Source organism: Helianthus annuus, chromosome 15 (genome assembly GCF_002127325.2).
Source record: "Helianthus annuus cultivar XRQ/B chromosome 15, HanXRQr2.0-SUNRISE, whole genome shotgun sequence".
Lineage (NCBI taxonomy): Eukaryota > Viridiplantae > Streptophyta > Magnoliopsida > Asterales > Asteraceae > Helianthus > Helianthus annuus.
This window is the reverse complement of record NC_035447.2, coordinates 65,201,036-65,206,347: the sequence shown is the minus strand read 5'-3', so window position 1 is coordinate 65,206,347 and position 5,312 is coordinate 65,201,036. Positions and strand designations below refer to the sequence as shown.

The 5,312-nt window shown below is 37.7% G+C and overlaps 1 long non-coding RNA gene across 1 annotated transcript; it reads left to right on the top strand.

Moving 5' to 3' along the window:
- Window positions 1–3,264: 3,264 nt before the first annotated feature.
- LOC110873056 lies at window positions 3,265–5,033 on the top strand. Its single transcript, XR_002554894.2, has 3 exons — window positions 3,265–3,774; window positions 4,113–4,147; window positions 4,691–5,033. It is a non-coding gene; the product is annotated as an uncharacterized LOC110873056 (long non-coding RNA).
- The last annotated feature ends 279 nt before the right edge of the window (window positions 5,034–5,312 follow it).

Here is a 5,312-nt window from a genome sequence, read left to right as displayed (position 1 = left end):
CGTTTAATAAACGTTAGTACACTGTAGGTAGTCGTGTTTGCTGATGAGACTTGGGTTACACCTACTGAAGACGCAATACTGTGAGTTCATGTCCCCCTTTTCTCTTAACTGTTTTCAGTTTTATAACTTCGGGGGTGAAATACATGTAACAATTATTACAGACATTTTATACATGGTATGGTTAGCTTAAGGAGGGTTACTACTTAGATCATGTGAGTGGGTAGGCGGTTACTTAAGGCCATTAATCCTCGTTGTAGGACCGAGGGACATGAGTGATAGATCTATTTGGGTGTAGCGAGCCCCACTCCTGAGTCCGCTGAATGGACCATGTGATGACTGTGTCTTACAGCCGGAAGCCCGGTGCGAAATCTGCTAGGTTTGAGTTTTCCTGCATCACTTCACACATATCAATGGCCTTGCAAACCATTGGTAATCTTTTTTTCCTTATTGCTACATACCAGGAACTTACATACATACTTACAACGTTTCAAAGGTTTATACATACACACAAACGAACACATGAACTCGCTCAACTTTTGTTGATTTTTCAAACTACATGTATTTCAGGAAACTAGTGGATCTGGAAGGGTATGCATGTGTTGTCAAGCTGCGTTTGAATAAAGGATGTTATCCAGGGTGTTGAGTTTAGAGGGTGTATTCCTTTCCTGGACGGGATACATGATTCTAAACTCAGGTTTTCTTTAGGTACTTTTGTTGGGTCTTGTGAACTCGTTAAATCACGTAATGGTTTGTAACTTAAATTGGTATTGATGTTTTCCGACAATGTTGTTGTGGTATTTTTCTAAACTCTTTTAATGGATAAACATCTCGTGTTATTATCATATAGCATTGTTATGATTGTTGCTATGGTATTAAGAAGTCACACCAAATAAACCACGCTTCCGCAAAAGTCAGGGTGTGACAAAAGGAAGATGAAAAGGTGGAAATGTGAGAGCTTGTCACACATAGAAGGAGAAAACAAAAGTGGAGTGGTTTATATATGTGAACACTCCTTCCTTATTGTTCCCTAGCACCTCACACTAGTGGATTCGCGAAGTCCGCACCCTAACTCGCACACGCATGGGCGAATGGGCGTAATGTCTCGCTTTGTTGGCACACTTTGCATTGAGTCAACGAACCGGGTTAGGATGTCTGATGACGTCATCAGTAACGTCTAATGACATCAGCTGTATGACCAGGCTATCAAGTGCAGTTTCCATTTCAGCTTTTAGCAGCGTCTGGATTAGACCAGCTGCAGTTTCCGGCAATATCTGGTTAACATCAGCTGTAGTTTCACACCAATTATTTATCCAATAGTTACGGTTCAGGTCAAGATAATTAGGGTTGTTTGTTTACCTCTTAATGGAGCTCTTAATGGTTCAGGCCTCTTACTGGTTTAGAAGTTAATGGTTTAGACTATTTGTTTCACGAGTAGATGTCTGAATGGTTCAGATATTTGCCTCTGAATGGTTAAGTATTATACAGAGTCTGAATGGTTAAGACCTCTCATCTAAATTGGTCAGACATTTGCCTCTTAACGGTTAAGCATTATACAGGCTCTTAATGGTTCAAACCTCTTACTGGTTCAGCACTTAATGGTTCAGACCTCTTACTAGTTCAGCACTTAACCATTCAGATGTTGCCAAACATCCCCTGAAACTGAATAAAATGCATTGAATAAAGGTCAAGATAATTAAACTGAATAAAATGCATTGAAGACATTCAATGACGTTTAATTTTTCATTCTAATTCTTGCAGAACTATTTCAACATGTTTGTAGTATAAATATGAAAGGTTTCTTATGGGTTGTTTGTTTACCTCTTAATGATGCTCTTAATTGGTTCAGACATCTTACTGGTTCAGCACTTAGTGCTTCAGACTGTTTGTTTCATGAGCAGATGTTTGAATAGTTTAGACATTTGCCTCAGAATGATTAAGTATTATACAGAGTTTGAATGGTTAATACCTCTAATCTGAATTGGTCAGACATTTGCCTCTAAAGGGTTAAGCATTATACTGGCTCTTAATGGTTCAGACCTCTTATTGGCTCAGCACTTAATGGTTCAGACCTCTTGCTGGTTCAGAACTTAACCATTCAGAAGTTGCCAAACAGCCCCTTAGTAGTATAACACACCGGAAACACATATCTTACACAGAATTCCTCAAACAATCTTTGCATCTTTTCTGATATTCATTCGCAAGGTATATCTTCAGGTTTAGAGTTCTTCTCCGACAGTAGCAACTGCTCCGGCTGATGTACCCTGGGAAAAAAACGAGTTCTCCTAGGAGACTTGAATTTTGTATTAAGTGACCCGTGTTCAACAGGATCCTTAGCAAAATGTTTACTGTTTTGTTTTTCTGTTCAGTAATTTACTTATTTCAGTTGTATTCATACTTGTAGTTTATTGTTTTCCTTTACTTTTTGTATTGAGAATATTCATAGAATTGTTATTTATTTTTACGTGAACGATTCCTGCATGACACACTTTCATATTAAAGTATTTTGTGTGTATACAAAATCAATAATTAGATTTGACAAAAAGTTTTTGCAAAGAACAAAGATATTCTTTTACGTGAAAACGAAGTGGTAAATATTGTATAATGAACACCAGATGAATTACTTTATATTAGGGATCGAACCATCAGAATGATAGGGTTAAGAGAGGGTCGTCTCTAAAAATGTTCGAAAATCTTTAGGCCATGTGCGAACAGAAAATACGGGCCCCTTAAATATAAATTTTTAAAAAGAATATATATAAAAAAATTAAATATATGAAAATGAATTAATGTTATTTGAATCAACACCAAACATTTAATGTAACTTGACAAAATTAGACAATAGATAAGAAACAAAAAAGAAAAACAAAACTGAGGACGCCAAGATTAGAACCCGTGTTTTCTTAATATTAAAGTGACTTTCAAACCAACAAAACAAGTGCTTCAAGATATATTTTTCCGATTCATTATGTATATATTCTAACTTTACAGTGTAAAACTAATACAAAAACAAAAAAAAAATTAGGCCCCCAATGGGTTTGGACCCTAAGCCGTCACCCATCCCGCACACCCTTCGGGCCGGCTCTGGGTTAAGACATAGCAACTTTTTATCAAAGAATACAACAACAGTTGAGGTTATAACTAACAGAGTGTTACTAGTGCTCTTAAATAGTACTTGACATTATAACTTATAAATTAGCAACATAACTAGGCTTTAACAGGTTGTACGTCATGCTTAGATGGTGTAAACTGTTATAGCCTGTTGTTTTAGGGTTGTATGGTTTTTAAAGATGACGCGTCTCTTTGTTGATCTACCACGCGTCTCCACCACAGCTTTGAACCCACGTGTCCCACAAAAGCTCGGTTACCCATTTTCACACCATCTCTACCAAAGCTCCGATCACTTCTCTCTCTCATCTATAGAAGGACGACGGTGGTTTTGCGGTGGCGACGCTGCGACAATGGACAATGGTGCTAGGTTCACTCAAGCGAACGATGACGGCAGTACTAGCGGCTAGGGTTCAGATTTGTTACCGGTAACTAGGGTTTCTACCAGGTCTAGGGTTGACTCCATCGTTGATTGAGGTAAGATAAGATTGTTTTGATCATTTCATTTGGTTGTATAGTTACTTTCCAACCCACCATGTTATTCATCTGTAACTCTGACGAGAGGAAGAAGAAGAGTGTGAGGAAAGCGGAGATGGTAGTTTGGAGGAGCTGTATAGAGGATCAAAGAGGAAAATGCAGCTTTGGAGAATTGTGTTTTTGATGATACGGGTATGTTTGTTTGATCTGTTATTTTCGTTCATGTTTTGGTAACAGTTTTGAAGTTATGGTTTATGAACTGTTGAATCTGATTTTGACCTAACTGAGTAGGATTTGGTTAATTTAGTTTTATTGATTAACAGTTAGTTAATTATCTCCCATTTTGTGATGTTTTAAGCGTGAATTTACGGACTTCACTTTTGTTGATGAATAATTATCTTCAATTTTGATATAATTTGAGTAGGATTTCACTGATTGGCTTTTGTTGGTGAATAATAATTAGCTACAGTTTTGCTAGAGCAGGAATTCACAAATTGACTTTTGTTTAATATATTTATTCTATTATGTAGAGGAGGAGGATTTTCAATGCTCTTAACTTCTTAAGGTACCGAAGAATCATAGCCGCATTTATTATTGATTTATTTGTATAATAGTTGATCTTTAGAGTTATATTCATGTTTATAAAAGTACTGGCCAAATGGTGAAGAGAATGTTCTAAAGTTTATTTTTGTTGCGGGGAGTTGGGATCTGATCTGTATATTTTTTTAGATCACTTAGCATAGCTAAGACCATGGGGTATGGTTTGGATAGTCCCCAAAAAGACTACCCGCCACGTAGGTGCCACATCACCACAGGAGGAGGACCATCCTCTTGGGGACTACCCAAGGGTGTGGGGGACTACCCACTTTAATAAAAAAAAAAATCAATATATACTCAGGGGGGAGAGAAACCTGAATGATTAATGAAGGGGGGGCCCACAATTTTCAAACCCTTTGGTCCGTCTTCAACGTCTCGGAAAGGACGGAGAAGCTGCGACGGGCCCCGGGGGGGGGGGGGGGGGGCGGTGTGGGACGACCCACGACAAGGGGGACGGGCCGGCGATGTGCCCCATACCCGGTGGTCTAATGGTGTTTAATGGTAATTTCAGGTAAATAACCATCAAGAAAATGTTAGATATGGGACGAGCTTCGGTATGTTAATATGTACGGCTAGACCAGTTGGACCAGATGCTTAACGAAGATGGGATAACCGATTGTGTCACGAAGATACATTAGCATAGGTATGGCGCATTAGGTTTAGTCTTTTAGCATAGAAAAAATTGTTACAATTGTAGTTTTTGTGAAGTGTTGTAATAGCAATTAGTATTTAAATGTGTTCACGAAGGAAAATTGGCCGGCGATATTGTGGCAGTTATGGACTTATCACAGATGAACCTTATACAGTGTAAGTTTGTAGCAGATACGTTTCTAAATCTTGACTCTGGATGTAATGGCTTCATAAATTGAATGTCTGTGTGTTCTTCATGAATTGAATCTTGCATGGGCTTTGATTGTTTTAGGCATGTTTATAAAGTGTTCGATCAAATATCTATAATTCAACCATGCTTCCTGTTAGTAATTTATTTTACAAACAGTACTCACATCATTTGTTTATAATTAGGAAACTACAATGCATTGCTTTTTATAAACAATACACATTTGAAACAATAATTCATTTATGATTTTTTTTCCTAGAAGCTACCGATTTGCTCAATGATTTATCATTGGGTT